Source organism: Euprymna scolopes, chromosome 6 (genome assembly GCF_053919585.1).
Source record: "Euprymna scolopes isolate OS-2025 chromosome 6, ASM5391958v1, whole genome shotgun sequence".
In the NCBI taxonomy this organism is placed as follows: Eukaryota; Metazoa; Mollusca; class Cephalopoda; order Sepiida; family Sepiolidae; genus Euprymna; species Euprymna scolopes.
In genome coordinates this window covers 173,835,352-173,852,906 of record NC_136487.1, presented here as the reverse complement: position 1 = coordinate 173,852,906, position 17,555 = coordinate 173,835,352, and the positions used below count along the sequence as shown (strand labels likewise).

The window sequence follows — 17,555 nt, the reverse complement described above, 5'->3', positions numbered from 1 at the left end:
ATTAAAACCATCCTTATCGCCCTCTCTTACTAACATAATATCTTTGATATATTGTTTGGACTAATTATTTTTTTATAAACACACCAATCAATATACTCGCTTTTCATCATTTTTCATAATTCTTGGAAATGTTACTAGTTTCGACCATATTTTTTTGTAATTAAAACCATCTCTATCGACCTCTCTTACTAAAATAATAGCTTTGATATATTATCTGGGATGATTATTTCATTACAAACACACCAATAAATCAACTAATATTTCATCATCTTTCGAAATTCTTGGATATGTTACTAATTTCGACAATAATTTTTTATAATTTAAGCCCTCCTTATTGCCTTTACCCTTACTTAAATAATAATATTGATGTATTGTCTGGGCTGATTATTTTATTATAAACACACCCATCAATTAACTCACATTTCATCATTTTTCGTTATTCTTGGATATCTTACTAATTTCAATAATATTTTTTTATAATGTTAACCATCCCCATCACCTTCTCTTACGAAAACATAACTTTGATATATTGTCTGGGCCGATTATTTCATAAAAAGCACAACTGTGTATTAATTTACATTTTTCATAATTCTCGGATATGTTACTAATTTCGACAATCACTTTTTTATATTTTTTGCTCAAATTAATAACCCCACACTACTAAAATAAAAACTTTGGTATATTTTCTGGGTTGATTATATCATTTCAAACACACTAATCAATTAACTCACATTTCGTCATTTTTCATAATTCTTGGATATGTTACTAATTTCGACAATCATTTTTCATCATTTAAACCGACATCATCGCCCCCTTACCAAAATAATTATTTTGATATATTGGCTGGTCTAATTATTTCATTGCAAACGCACTTATTCATTAAATCACATATTATCATTTTACATAATTTTTGGATATGTTACTAATTTCGACAATAATTTCTCATAAATTTAACACACCTTATAGCCTTCTCCTTACTAAAATAATAATTTTGATATATTTGCTGGGCTGCTTATTTCATTACAAGCACATCAATCAAATAACTCACAGTTCATCATTTTTCATAAATCTTGGATATGTTACTAATTTCGGCAATCATTTTTTATAATTAAAACCCACATTATGCCCCCCTTCTACTAATATAAGAACATTGATATATTGTCTGGGCTTATTATTTCATTACAAACACACCAATCAAATAACTCACATTTCATCATTTTTCATAATTCTTGAATATGTTACTAATTTCGACAGTCATTTTCATAACTTAAACCCACTATTTCGCTCCCCTTACTTAAATAATAACGGTGATATATTGCCTGGGATGATTATTTAATTACAAACACATCAATCAATTCCGGTTATTCTCATAGTATATATATTCCACCTATCTTATCCAATCCCGGGTGACGCCGCATATTCTGCTAGTATATATCTTTCACCTATCTAATTCGATCCTGGGCGACGCTGGATATTCTGCTACTATACGTTTTCCATTCATTCAATACTGAGCGATGTTTTCTGCTAGTATATATTTGCGCTTATCACATTCAATCCCGGGTTTGACTTCATGTCCACCACCCCATTGTTAAAAATATACATGAAATAAAGTAATGTTTTAATCGTAAACTGTTTCAGCCATTTCCAGGACTGACTTTATATGCCCCAACCCACTGCTAAAAGTACACATGCAATAATGTAATATCTAAATAGTAAACTGTTCATATCCCCGCACCCCACTGTTAAAAGTATACATGAAACAAAGCAATGTTTAAATCGTAAGCTTTTTCAGCCATTCCCGGGACCAACTTCTTAACTCCCATCTTACTGTTAAAAATATACATTAAATAAAGTAATGTTCAAAACGTAAATGGTTGCAGCCATTTCTGGGACCGACTTCATATTCCCCACCCGACTGTTAAAAATATACATTAAATAAAGTAATGTTTAATGCGCAAACGGTTTCACCCATTTTCGGGACTGATTTCCTATCCCCCTAGCCCACTGTTAAAAATATACATTAAATAAAGTAATGTTTAAATTGTAAACGGTTTAAGTAATTTCCGGGACTGACTTTATATCCCCACTTGAAATATAGTAATGCTTAAATCATGATCTGTTTCAGCAGCTTTCCGAAATTAATACATAAAAACATTAACACGGTTAGAGATTAGGCAACCATTGCTACAAAATGAATTTCTGAGTAACAGTCTCAGCATTCCAGTGACTTAAATTTCCCCCTCCTCTTGGTCTTGGTCAATGGAGGAAAAATCCTTCATTACTGATACAATTTTTATTTTTGTTATTGATCAGAGTACCCCTTTTGGGGAGCTGGTTTCCCCCAAAAATTTTAACCTACCTCATGTCCAACTCCGTCTTTGTGGGAAGGCAAGTAAACAAAACAAAAAAAATAATCAGAAGAGACATTTCCAGTGCATTTTATAATTAATCAGAAGGGGCATTTCCAGGGCATTTCGTAATCAAACCAGAAATTACTTTTCCCAGTTACTTTTGTAATATTAAAACTTTGTTACATTAAATGTAGTACCTATTCACAACCCCCCCCCCCCCTACGGGACCGATTTAGACACCAGGGTCGTTTTTTAACGTGGAGAAAAAATGTCTTAGTTGCAAAGGATTTCTCCTCCACTAACAGAGAAGAAAGTGAAATGTAGCATCTGAAGGACAGATACTACACTTTGATCTTAGCCAAGAGGCCAAGAAAGATAAATCATTTTTATTACCTTTGCCTCAACAGCGACACCATTTTTTTTGTTTTATTTGCTTTATGGGGTGACAAGTTTTATTGTGAATATTCCACTTTCCATTTTAAGGGATGCACAGCATGATAACGGACGGAGCGATAATGATGGAAGTTTTAAAAGCCAAAAGCAATGCGGAAAGGACCGGAATCACACCAGGAAAGAAAGGAAAAACAAACAAGTAAACGGATATGCTTGAGTAGAGAAGTGTCTAATTATTTATTCATCTATCATTCCTCACCTCGTTATTTGATTAGTTTGCAACCAAGTTGTTGATATGTCCGGTGTATATAAAGTCCGATGGTGGTATACGACTTTGATTAATTTCGGGAGAAATACCTCCCCTTTTCAAAAAGAAAATTATATTCAAAATGGCGAAAGAGACCAGGACCCCAGATAGAGGTTAGAACCGCACTACCACCAACGGACTTGGTTGCAATAATTATGTAATGAGAGGACGAGTATTAAATGAATAGACATTTCTCTACTCGAACATACCCGTCTATTTGTGTGTATTTTTCTTTTCTTTACTCTTGTGATTCCGGTCCTTTGCGCATTGCTTTTAGCTGTTAAAACTTCCATATATTCCTTTATCAGCAATGCTTCAAGCAAACTACCTTTTATATTAATAATTTAATTAAAAGCGTGCATTGAGAATTTTTGAATTATAGAAATGAATATATTTCAGTGGAAAAAAAACAAACCAAATGTATTAAAGAGTTAAAAATATGAAAAGATAAACAAAAAATTTACAACATGATGTCATTAGCGGTGGAAATATTAATAGATGGCTTTTAATGTAGAGAGTAAGTTGGAGAGACATGTTTCAGATTGTCGTGTTAATAGTGGAGGATGGAAAGGTTTGTATGAAAAAAAAAATGGAAGTGCGATAGAGGTGGAATTAAAAGCGGATAAACTGAGCGAAAAAAGTTTTCAGGAGATGAAAACTATGAAATCATATTATTACCAATTTAAAATTTACATGTCTATAAAATGAGAATGTGTGTGTGCGTGTGAGGACACTTCTTAATCTATTTACTCAACGAATGTTTACACACTTGAAACTGTGTATATAGGGTATTCAGACATGTGAATAACTATTTAATCAGTTTTCACCCGGAAAACGGCTGATAAGGGGTAAAAATTGAAAAATTGGTTAATGTGGGGGGTCATTAGATTTATATATGTTTGCTAACAGCGAATACGCATGTGTGTATCGTTCAAATGACAGACTTATATGTTAAGAATAAGTAGGTTTGAAAATACGTTTATGCGATCGATTCAAGCTGGCCTAATGGTTATCGTACTTACTGTTTTTAGATTTTGGTTTCGATCTCAGCTAGAGTATTTTTTTTTACTCACACGAAGTGAACTGTTTAGGAAAAACATAAAACACGCATGCGTATGTCTCAGTTTCTGTATGAATTAAATATAATATTTATGCGTATTTTACGACCGGGCAACGCCGGGCGGTTGGTAATAAATCTATATTTACCTTCCTTGACATATTAAGAACACGCAACACGAGCAGCTTTTTAATTTAGATTAAAGACATTTTCTATGTTTAATAATTTCATGTAATTCAGATTAATAAATTCTGACTATTGCGCCCAGCTTATATTTGTTTTGGTTGGGTATAGTACATGCACACTTATTAGAAATTATCTGACTTCTACCGTTCGCTTTCGCTTCGCAATTTGATTTTTATTCACTTCTATTAATGTTTGACACATTTAATACGTTAATACGGGCTTCCATTGACATCTAGCTGTTTTCACGTGTATCTTTCATTATTGTCTCAAAAATGAGTGTGGTTATGACTAGGGCTATGACAACAGCATATTATTTTCCCTGTTTTGATTCTCGGATATATATCTATTGGTATCTTACATGTTTTTATGCAGAGTGATGTTACCACCAGTTGATTAATTGTGTCTGTGTCGGATATATACTCGAGAGTCAAAACAATGAAAAGAATATGCTGTTGTCATAGCCCTAGTTATAAATTAATGAATGATATACGATGAATGTGTTCACAAGCCTGTTTATTGAGGAAGGCCGAGTTATAATTTTTTTATTACATTTTCACCCCAAACAAAGCATATTGCTACTTTAATGTAGGGGGTTACTATTAGGCGCCTAAGCTACAGGGGTACTATGTAGGGAGTTGGGCAGCAATATGTCTGTTCATGTTACACTTGGACGTTTGCATATCAGTAGAGTTGGGGAAACAGGGACCCGGAAGCGAACTCCAAAGTCTGGCAGCTCTGGGGAAGAAACTACTGGAGTAGAAAGCTCTCTTACATCGAGGGATCTTTATTGTGTACAGGTGGGATTTATCTGCTTGTCGGGTTTGTCGGGGTATTTACGTCGAGGGAGGGTACAAGTGCTTGCAGTGCGTCGGAGCATTCACCATTAAAATACTTGAAGAACAGGCAGAGAGATGCAAAATTTCAGCGATGGGACAGAGGCTGAAGCCTAGATTACAGTTCAGGACCTATCAGGTTGGCGACTCTCTTTTGAACCTTGTCTAGGAGTGAGAGACTAGTAGCAGATGCGCCAGCCCAAATATGACAACAATACCCCATACATGGGAGAATGGTGTCCTTAAAGGTGCAGTATACTTTCGGGCGTTAGTAGTTTTCTAGCACAGTAGAGAGAGCCTACCTTCTTCGTAGCGGTCCTCGCAGTGCTCTTAATGTAATTGTTCCAACTCATGTTTCCTGTGAATATTAGGCCGAGGAGTTTGAAAGAAGTACTTTCAGATAATGAGTATTTAGCCATTGCTATTGATGGTAGAGAAGGTTTCTTGTAATTATTGAAGGAAATAAGTTTAGTCTTGGCAGCATTGAATGACCATCCATTTTTGTCCCCATTCTATTACAAATTGGAGGTCATCATCTAGTGTTTCTGCCATTTCCTTAGATATGTATTCATTTGTTTTCCTGTCGGGTCTGTCATAGAGCATTGTGTCATCATCATATATACACCTCTTAGAGACAATTTTGTCAGAGAGGTCATTTATGAATATTAGGAATTATAGAGGTCCAATGAGATCTCTGAGGCACTCCCACATTTATCATATTGTTTAGATGTACGACCGTCGAGGACAACCTGGATTTTTCTCTTATCTAGAGAGGATTTAATTATGTTGAGTATTCGTCCAGTGATACCGTATGATCTGATTTTCCTGAGAAGACCTTCATGCCATACCCTGTCAAAAAAGCCTTATATATATCTAGAGCTACTGCCCTACCCTTCCCTGCTTTGTCCATGAATAGTATATACGTTCAGAGATTACAGTTTGGATATCTGTTGTGGAACGGGCTTGCCTAAATGCATATTGTTGTCAGAAGTTTCGCTTCTGTAAGTTGATTGACAAGAGCTTGGTTAATTATGGACTCAAATATTTGGGCGAAAAGTGGAAGGAGGCTAATGGGGCGATAATTTAATGGGTCAGTTCTTTCACCAGAATTCTTGAAAACTTGCACCACAAAAGGGTTTTCCAGTCTACTACTACTACTACTACTACTACTACTACTACTACTACTAACAATAATAATAATAACAATAATAAAATGATGTAGATATTTATATGATTAAATGGAAGTTAAACTGGATGAGTATAAAGTGGTAAAAGAAATGAAAAACAGATTATATGATTAGCAATTTAAAATAAATCTAATTTTACCTTAATTGAATTTTTAGAACACGCAACATCATTTCATCATCAGCTTTCTTTTTGATATTAAAACATTTTCTATTTTTAATAAGTTCATAACCAATATATTAAAAGCGAGATTGAATTTAACGTTAAATTAGGAAATTACATTTTTGCGTTTTAAATTAACAGATTTTTAATGCGTTTATTTAGAAATAATTTCATGTAATTTTAATAAGGAAATTTTGATTATGACACTCAGCTTATATTTGTTTTGGTAGGGTGTGATGCAATTTCATTTCTATGCACGACTTGGAATTATCGAAACGAAACTAATCGATGATACATAAAAACAAAACTAATCGATGATACATAAAAACAAAACTAATCGATGATACATGAAAACAAAACTAATCGATGATACATAAAAACAAAACCAATCGATGATACATAAAAACAAAACTAATCGATGATACATAAAAACAAAACTAATCGATGATACATAAAAACAAAACTAATCGATGATACATAAAAACAAAACTAATCGATGATACATAAAAACAAAACTAATCGATGATACATAAAAACAAAACTAATCGAAAAGATAAACCTGATAATTAAGGAAAAAGAAAATTAGACTAAACTTATCGATAAAAATACAGAACGAATCTGTACGAAGGCATAACTAATCGACAAGTAGAAAAACTAATCGATAAGAGAAAGTCAGAAAAATCTAATCGATAAAAAAGACAAAACTTATTGGTAAGAAATAGAAGATAAACTGATATATATGAAGACAAAATTAATCGATTAAACGGGCAGAAAACTAAATACTGACGAGGTAAACTATTCGCTAAAAACAATGAACAAAATTAATGTATCAGAACATACAAATAATCGATAAAAATATTCGATTAGACAATATTAATCGATTATATTAAAAAGACTTTATTACTTTTTTCTATTTGTTTACTCCTTTCCTGTGCCTTTGAAGCGTACCGGAAACAGGTTTCCCTTTATTAGAAACTAGCAGGGCTACCCGGCGTTGCCCTGGACCGTAACAACAATGTAAAAACAAAAGCAGATATTGAACATATGTTTTATTCTTAGGGGAGAGGAATCTTTCAGGGTGAGAGAGAGAGAGAAGATAAAGAGTGTGAGAGAGAGGCAGAAGAGAAAGTTGTTCCATACTCTTTCCCAAATTTGACTACTGTTCACGTTTGAACTCTCATCGTCGAGTTGATCCTCGAGTTGCCTATTGGCCTTGATAAGTGCTAATATAGAGAGAAGAGAAACAGGGGTAGAGAGAGAGAAGATAAATAGTGTGAGAGAGAGGCAGAAGAGAAAGTTGTTCCATCCTCTTTCCCAAATTTGAATACTGTGCACGTTTGAACTCTCATCGTCGAGTTGATCCTCGAGTTGCCTATTGGCCTTGAAAAGTGCTAATATAGAGAGAAGAGAAACAGGGTGAGAGAGAGAAGATAAGGGTGTGAGAGAGAGGCAGAAGAGAAAGTTGTTCCATCCTCTTTCCCAAATTTGAATACTGTGCACGTTTGAACTCTCATCGTCGAGTTGATACTCGAGTTGCCTATTGGCCTTGAAAAGTGCTAATATAGAGAGAAGAGAAACAGGGTGAAAGAGAGAGAAGATAAAGAGTGTGAGAGAGAGGCCGAAGAGAAAGTTGTTCCATCCTCTTTCCCAAATTTGAATACTGTGCACGTTTGAACTCTCATGGTCGAGTTATCCTCGAGTTGCCTATTGGCCTTGATAAGTGCTAATATAGAGAGAAGAGAAACAGGGTGAGAGAGAGAAGGTAAAGAGTGTGAGAGATAGGCAGAAGAGAAAGTTGTTCCATCCTCTTTCCCAAATTTGAATACTGTGCACGTTTGAACTCTCACCGTCGAGTTAATCCTCGAGTTGCCTATTTGCCTTGATAAGTGCTAATATAGAGAGAAGAGAAACAGGGGTAGAGAGAGAGAGAGAGAAGATAAAGAGTGTGAGAGAGAGGCAGAAGAGAAAGTTGTTCCATCCTCTTTCGTGAGAGAGAGGCAGAAGAGAAAATTGTTCAATCCTCTTTCCCAAATTTCACTACTGTGCACGTTTGAACTCTCATCCTCGTTGCCTTTTGGCCTTGATAAGTGCTAATATAGATAGAAGGGAAAGAGGGTGAGGGAGAGAGAGTAGATAAAGAGGGTGAGAGAGAGAAAGAGAAGAGAAAGAGTTCTAGAGAGAGAGAGAGAGAGAGAGAGAGAGAAGAGAGTGAGAGAGAGAGAGAGAAATATGGTGAGTCGAGTTGATCCTCGAGTTGCCTATTTGCCTTGATAAGTGCTAATATAGAGAGAAGAGAAACAGGGTGAGAGAGAGAGAGAGAGAAGATAAAGAGTGTTAGAGAGAGGCAGAAGAGAAAGTTGTTCCATCCTCTTTTCCAAATTGTAATACTGTGCACGTTTGAACTCTCATCGTCGAGTCTATCCTCGATTTGCCTATTGGCCTTGATAATTGCTTATATAGAGAGAAGAGAAACAGGGTGATAGAGAGAGAGCGAGAGAGAGAGAGAAGATAAATAGTGTGAGAGAGACGCAGAAGAGAAAGTTGTTCCATCCTCTTTCCCAAATTTCACTACTGTGCACGTTTGAACTCTCAATCTCGAGTTGCCTATTGGCCTAGATCAGTGCTAATATAGATAGAAGGGAAAGAGGGTAAGAGAGAGAGTAGATAAAGAGGGTGAGAGAGAGAAAGAGAAGAGAAAGAGGTCTAGAGAGAGAGAGAGAGAGAGAAGAGAGTGAGAGAGAGAGAGAAATATGGTGAGTCGAGTTGATCCTCGAGTTGCCTATTTGCCTTGATAAGTGCTAATATAGAGAGAAGAGAAACAGGGTGAGAGAGAGAGAGAGAAGATAAATAGTGTGAGAGAGAGGCAGAAGAGAAAGTTGTTCCATCCTCTTTTCCAAATTGTAATACTGTGCACGTTTGAACTCTCATCGTCGAGTCTATCCTCGATTTGCCTATTGGCCTTGAAAAGTGCTAATATAGAGAGAAGAGAAACAGGGTGAGAGAGAGAGAGCGAGAGAGAGAGAGAGAGAAGATAAACAGTCTGAGAGAGAGGCAGAAGAGAAAGTTGTTCCATCCTCTTTCCCAAATTTCACTACTGTGCACGTTTGAACTCTCAATCTCGAGTTGCCTATTGGCCTTGATAAGTGCTAAAATAGATAGAAGGGAAAGAGGGTGAGAGAGAGAAAGAGAAGAGAAAGAGGTCTAGAGAGAGAGAGAGAGAGAGAGAGAGAGAGAGAGAAGAGAGTGAGAGAGAGAGAGAGAAATATGGTGAGTCGAGTTGATCCTCGAGTTGCCTATTTGCCTTGATAAGTGCTATATAGAGAGAAGAGAAACAGGGTGAGAGAGAGAGAGAAGATAAAGAGTGTTAGAGAGAGGCAGAAGAGAAAGTTGTTCCATCCTCTTTTCCAAATTGTAATACTGTGCACGTTTGAACTCTCATCGTCGAGTCTATCCTCGATTTGCCTATTGGCCTTGATAAGTGCTAATATAGAGAAAAGAGAAACAGGGTGAGAGAGAGAGAGAGAGCGAGAGAGAGAGAGAGAGAAGATAAATAGTGTGAGAGAGAGGAAGAAGAGAAAGTTGTTCCATCCTCTTTCCCAAATTTCACTACTGTGCACGTTTGAACTCTCAATCTCGAGTTGGCTATTGGCCTTGAAAAGTGCTAATATTGAGAGAAGAGAAACAGTGTGAGAGAGAGAGAGAAGATAAAGAGTGTGAGAGAGAGGCCGAAGAGAAAGTTGTTCCATCCTCTTTCCCAAATTTGAATACTGTGCACGTTTGAACTCTCATGGTCGAGTTGATCCTCGAGTTGCCTATTGGCCTTGAAAAGTGCTAATATAGAGAGAAGAGAAACAGGGTGAGAGAGAGAAGATAAAGAGTGTGAGAGAGAGGCAGTAGAGAAAGTTGTTCCATCCTCTTTCCCAAATTTGAATACTGTGCACGTTTGAACTCTCATCGTCGAGTTGATCCTCGAGTTGCCTATTCGCCTTGATAAGTGCTAATATAGAGAGAAGAGAAACAGGGTGAGAGAGAGAGAAGATAAAGAGTGTGAGAGAGAGGCAGAAGAGAAAGTTGTTCCATCCTCTTTCCCAAATTTGAATACTGTGCACGTTTGAACTCTCATGGTCGAATGATCCTCGAGTTGCCTATTAGCCTTGATAAGTGCGTATATAGAGAAAAGAGAAACAGGGTGAGAGAGAGAGAAGATAAATAGTTTGAGAGAGAGGCAGAAGAGAAAGTTGTTCCATCCTCTTTCCCAAATTTGAATACTGTGCACGTTTGAACTCTCATCGTCGAGTTTATCCTCGAGTTGCCTATTGGCCTTGATAAGTGCTAATATAGAGGGAAGAGAAACAGGGGTAGAGAGAAGGAGAGAAGATAAAGAGTGTGTGAGAGAGGCAGAAGAGAAAGTTGTTCTATCCTCTTTCGTGAGAGAGAGGCAGAAGAGAAAGTTGTTCAATCCTCTTTCCCAAATTTCACTACTGTGCACGTTTGAACGCTCATCCTCGTTGCCTTTTGGCCTTGATAAGTGCTAATATAGATAGAAGGGAAAGAGGGTGAGAGAGAGAGTAGATAAAGAGGGTGAGAGAGTTAAAGAGAAGAGAAAAAGGTCTAGAGAGAGAGAGAGAGGAGAGAGAGAGAGAAGAGAGTGAGAGAGAGAAATATGGTGAGTCGAGTTTATCCTCGAGTTGCCTATTTGCCTTGATAAGTGCTAATATAGAGAGAAGAGAAACAGGGTGAGAGAGAGAGAGAAGATAAAGAGTGTTAGAGAGAGGCAGAAGAGAAAGTTGTTCCATCCTCTTTTCCAAATTGTAATACTGTGCACGTTTGAACTCTCATCGTCGAGTCTATCCTCGATTTGCCTATTGGCCTTGATAAGTGCTAATATAGAGAGAAGAGAAACAGGGTGAGAGAGAGAGAGAGCGAGAGAGAGAGAAGATAAATAGTGTGAGAGAGAGGCAGAAGAGAAAGTTGTTCCATCCTCTTTCCCAAATTTCACTACTGTGCACGTTTGAACTCTCAATCTCGAGTTGGCTATTGGCCTTGATAAATGCTAATATAGATAGAAGGGAAAGAGGGTGAGAGAGAGAGTAGATAAAGAGGGTGAGAGAGAGAAAGAGAAGAGAAAGAGGTCTAGAGAGAGAGAGAGAGAGAGAGAGAGAAGAGAGTGAGAGAGAGAGAGAAATATGGTGAGTCGAGTTGATCCTCGAGTTGCCTATTTGCCTTGATAAGTGCTAATATAGAGAGAAGAGAAACAGGGTGAGAGAGAGAGAAGATAAAGAGTGTTAGAGAGAGGCAGAAGAGAAAGTTGTTCCATCCTCTTTTCCAAATTGTAATACTGTGTACGTTTGAACTCTCATCGTCGAGTCTATCCTCGATTTGCCTATTGGCCTTGAAAAGTGCTAATATAGAGAGAAGAGAAACAGGGTGAGAGAGAGAGAGAGAGAGAGCGAGAGAGAGAGAAGATAAATAGTGTGAGAGAGAGGCAGAAGAGAAAGTTGTTCCATCCTCTTTCCCAAATTTCACTACTGTGCACGTGTGAACTCTCAATCTCGAGTTGCCTATTGGCCTTGAAAAGTGCTGATATAGAGAGAAGAGAAACAGGGTGAGAGAGAGAGAGAGAAGATAAAGAGTGTGAGAGAGAGGCCGAAGAGAAAGTTGTTCCATCCTCTTTCCAAAATTTGAATACTGTGCACGTTTGAACTCTCATCGTCGAGTTGATCCTCGAGTTGCCTATTTGCCTTGATAAGTGCTAATATAGAGAGAAGAGAAACAGGGTGAGAGAGAGAAGATTAAGAGTTTGAGAGAGAGGCAGAAGAGAAAGTTGTTCCATCCTCTTTCCCAAATTTGAATACTGTGCACGTTTGAACTCTCATCGTAGAGTTTATCCTCGAGTTGCCTATTAGCCTTGATAAGTGCTAATATGGAGAGAAGAGAAACAGGGGTAGAGAGAGAGAGAGAGAAGCTAAAGTGTGTGAGAGAGAGGCAGAAGAGAAAGTGATTCCATCCTCTTTCGTGAGAGAGAGGCAGAAGAGAAAGTTGTTCCATCCTCTTTCCCAAATTTCACTACTGTGCACGTTTGAACGCTCATCCTCGTTGCCTTTTGGCCTTGATAAGTGCTAATATAGATAGAAGGGAAAGAGGGTGAGAGAGAGAGAGTAGATAAAGAGGGTGAGAGAGAGAAAGAGAAGAGAAAAAGGTCTAGAGAGAGAGAGAGAGAGAGAGAGAAGAGCGTGAGAAAGAGAGAGAAATATGGTGAGTCGAGTTGATCCTCGAGTTACCTATTTGCCTTGATAAGTGCTAATATAGAGAGAAGAGAAACAGGGTGTGAGAGAGAGAGAGAGAGAAGATAAAGAGTGTTAGAGAGAGGCAGAAGAGGAAGTTGTTCCATCCTCTTTTCCAAATTGTAATACTGTGCACGTTTGAACTCTCATCGTCGAGTCTATCCTCGATTTGCCTATTGGCCTTGATAATTGCTAATATAGCGAGAAGAGAAACAGGGTGAGAGAGAGAGCGAGAGAGAGAGAGAAGATAAATAGTGTGAGAGAGAGGCAGAAGAGAAAGTTGTTCCATCCTCTTTCCCAAATTTCACTACTGTGCACGTTTGAACTCTCAATCTCGAGTTGCCTATTGGCCTTGATAAGTGCTAATATAGATAGAAGGGAAAGAGTGTGAGAGAGAGAGAGTAGATAAAGAGGGTGAGAGAGAGAAAGAGAAGAGAAAGAGGTCTAGAGAGAGAGAGAGAAGAGAGTGAGAGAGAGAGAAATATGGTGAGTCGAGTTGATCCTCGAGTTGCCTATTTGCCTTGATAAGTGCTATATAGAGAGAAGAGAAACAGGGAGAGAGAGAGAGAGAAGATAAAGAGTGTTAGAGAGAGGCAGAAGAGAAAGTTGTTCCATCCTCTTTTCCAAATTGTAATACTGTGCACGTTTGAACTCTCATCGTCGAGTCTATCCTCGATTTGCCTATTGGCCTTGATAAGTGCTAATATAGAGAGAAGAGAAACAGGGTGAGAGAGAGAGAGAGAGCGAGAGAGAGAGAGAAGATAAATAGTGTGAGAGAGAGGCAGAAGAGAAAGTTGTTCCATCCTCTTTCCCAAATTTCACTACTGTGCACGTTTGAACTCTCAATCTCGAGTTGCCTATTGGCCTTTATAAGTGCTAATATAGATAGAAGGGAAAGAGGGTGAGAGAGATAGATTAGATAAAGAGGGTGAGAGAGAGAAAGAGAAGAGAAAGAGGTCTAGAGAAAGAGAGAGAGAGAGAGAGAGAGAGAGAGAGAGAGAGAAGAGAGTGAGAGAGAGAGAAATATGCTGAGTCGAGTTGATCCTCGAGTTGCCTCTTTGCCTTGATAAGTGCTAATATAGAGAGAAGAGAAACAGGGTGAGAGAGAGAGAAGATAAAGAGTGTTAGAGAGAGGCAGAAGAGAAAGTTGTTCCATCCTCTTTTCCAAATTGTAATACTGTGCACGTTTGAACTCTCATCGTCGAGTCTATCCTCGATTTGCCTATTGGCCTTGATAAGTGCTAATATAGAGAGAAGAGAAACAGGGTGAGAGAGAGAGAGCGAGAGAGAGAGAGAGAGAAGATAAATAGTGTGAGAGAGAGGCAGAAGAGAAAGTTGTTCCATCCTCTTTCCCAAATTTCACTACTGTGCACGTTTGAACTCTCAATCTCGAGTTGGCTATTGGCCTTGATAAGTGCTAATATAGATAGAAGGGAAAGAGGGTGAGAGAGAGAGTAGATAAAGAGGGTGAGAGAGAGAGAAAGAGAAGAGAAAGAGGTCTAGAGAGAGAGAGAGAAGAGAGTGAGAGAGAGAGAAATATGGTGATACATGTGCACGCGACCTAATTTTCGTTTACATAAGCGGCCTGATACTGATACCCACCCCTCCCCCTTCAAGTTAACAGAGTTAGAATGTATAAACAAAATGGCTAAGTCTTTGTTTACATGTTTTACAAAGAGCAAAGTCATCTTCGCCGGCAAAAAACTTCAAGCAAAAATAAAAACATTTTCCCTACGTCAATTTTCGTGTAATTTTGTGATTTTGATTTTTGGAGTGCGATAATTCCGTTGGTAATAACGGTTCGAGTCGAAAACTAATATTTAACTGTGTTATAGTATCAATTTCTCCTCCGAAGGCAGTTTTAACGTACCTCAGCCGCAGCCGACATTTTACTGAGCTGACGTCACGTCACGTGACACGTAATGAATAACGTTAAAATGACAGGTTTTTTGGGGGCCCCCCCTGGAAGAAAAATGATAAGTTCACCCCCTTCTAATCGTCCGTTTGACGTGAAATTTCGATATTTGTCATGCGGGTGATCAATGTGCAATATGATACCTAATTTGTCAACTTTGGTTGTGTCTGTCAAAAGTTTTAGCGTTACAAACAAGCATACATACATACATACATACATACATACACACCGATTTTTGCCTTTTATATATTACTAGCAGGGCTACCCGGCGTTGCTCGAGACCGTATAAACAATGAAACACAAAAGCAGATATTGAACATATGTTTTATTCTTAGGGGAGAGGAATCTTTTATCTCAAGTTTTAGCGTTACAAACAAACATTTGTCTTTTATATATATAGATAATGACAGGTTTTTTGGGCCCCCCCCCCTCGAAGATAACTGATCAGTTGACCAACTTCTAGTGGTCCGTTTGACGTGAAATTTCGATATTTGTCATCCGGGTGATGGGGCTTCGATATGATACCAAATTTGTCAAGTTTGGTCCCGTCTTTCAAAAGTTTTAGCGTTACAAACAAACATACATACATACACACAGACGTTTGGCTTTTATATATATAGACTAGCAGGGCTACCCGGCGTTGCTCGGGACCGTATAAACAATGAAAAAACAAAAGCAGATATTGAACATATGTTTGATTCTTAGGGGAGAGGAATCTTTCATCTCTATGTATTATTTGTTTTATCTACCCTAGGACTGATATTGTTCATGTTTTATCCCTAGCATAGGTAATTTACAGCATGTATATGAAATTGTTTTACCTTAGGGAGAAGAGAACAGGTAATATACAACATAATGTGTCTATATTACATCCCTGGCAACGCCTAGAAACCAGCTAGAACATGTATTTCAGTCAATCTTTATTATATCCTGGGCTATGCCGGGAAACCAGCTAATCTCTTTTTAGTGACTTGACCACCAAAATACCTCCCTAAGTGTGTCCTTTCTTTTGAACTTATTAGATATAGGTATCTAGAAATGTGTGTGAAATTTTGTTGAATGCATTGTTCACTATGATTTTCTTATTGTTCTACACAATATCAACTGTAGCGAAATAACACAGTAAACTTAGTGTAGTGTTAGAATAAAGGGCAAAGGAAAAAATTAGAATCATATTTTGTAATTGCAAATCTAAATTTGCTAGCATGTACCAGTATTTGCCAGGTTGTGGAAATTTGGAACTTATAACATATGTAGTGGCCTTTTCCTAGATACCTATTGCTAAAAATTATACTTTCATTTTGTTAGAAAAATCTCTCTTCAGATGCCCTGCATCATTCAAAATAAAAACAAATATTTTTATAATTGTTTCAGTATATTGCTACACAATGTGAAAGTTTTTAACGTTTGTAAAAAAAATCATGAATGTGCTTATATTGCAAAAAAGAAAATATCAGTGCACAGTATTGAAAGTGTTTGAGATTCAAAAGTCTGTAACATTTCTACTAACTTCATAAGATGTCATGTGAGAAACTGAATTGAATATCAAGACATTATCTGAAGCGTTTTTATTTTGGTGTAACATATGTGTTTACAGTGAACCTTAACTTTTAATAAACAGATTGGTATGCAATGACATAGGCTAAGAATCTTTAAAATATATATAAATTGGAAAAATGTGTGAACAAATGAAAAAAAAATGATCCGCTCCACTTGATGACATCAAGCACAGTAATATTTTAGTGAAGAAAATATGAAATTGATGTTCAGTGATTAGTTTGGATGAATGAGAAAATGTAATTGTTTGATGCATAAGAATAACTCAGTTGCTGTATTTGATATTAAGCAGCAAAATATAGTGATTTGAATATTTGGGAAAACATCAAACCAGATTATGTAAAAAGAAAAAAAAAAGATGAAATTAGAAAATATATATTTTATGTTTATGAGTTCTGCCAATCAAAATTTTGTGGCAGAAATTGGGTGATTACCATGCAATTTTATTTTGGTAAAATTCTTAAATTATTAGAATGTTTATTATAATTTCTAATTAGTGACTTGTTATAATCAAAATCCGCCCTAAAGAGTGTCCTTTCTTTTATTAGGTATCAGAGTAGGTATCAAGATTTCTACTTCTATACAAATGTGATATTTCAGATCTGTACATAAAAAATTTGTTGAATATATAGGTTGAGAATTGTTCTGTGTCGCTCTCTCTCACACACACACGCATTCTCACTTTTATAGATATAATAGATAGATTACTCTAGATATATTTCCATATGTCTGAATACCCTATATACAAATTTTCAAATCTGTAGATAAAAAAATTTGTTGAGTATATAGGTTGAAAATTGTTCTCTCTCTCTCACACACACATTCTCAATTTTAGAGATATAATAGATAGATTATGCTAGATATATTTCCATATGTCTGAATACCCTATATACAAATTTTCTAATCTGTAGATCAAATATTTGTTGAATATATAGGTTGAAAATTGTTCTTACTCTCTCTCTCTCTCTCTCTGGCTACCTCACACACACATTCTAACTTTTATAGATATAATAGATAGATTATGCTAGATATATTTCCATATGTGTGAATACCCTATATACAAATTTTCTAATTTGTAGATAAAAAATTTGTAGAGTGCATAGGTTGAGAATTGTTCTCTCTATCTCTCACACACACACATTCTAACTTTTAAAGATATAATAGATTATGCTAGATATATTTCGATATTTCTGAATACCCTATATATAAAAATTTGTTGAATGTATAGGTTGAGAACTGTTCTCTCTCTCTCTCTCTCTCTCGCTCACACACACACACATTCTCACTGTTATAGATATAATAGAAAGATTATCCTAGATATATTT

General features: G+C 36.7%; 1 pseudogene; it reads right to left on the bottom strand.

Moving 5' to 3' along the window:
• Positions 1 to 2,583: 2,583 nt before the first annotated feature.
• LOC145278477 (U2 spliceosomal RNA) lies at positions 2,584 to 2,730 on the bottom strand (annotated as a pseudogene).
• Positions 2,731 to 17,555: the final 14,825 nt, after the last annotated feature.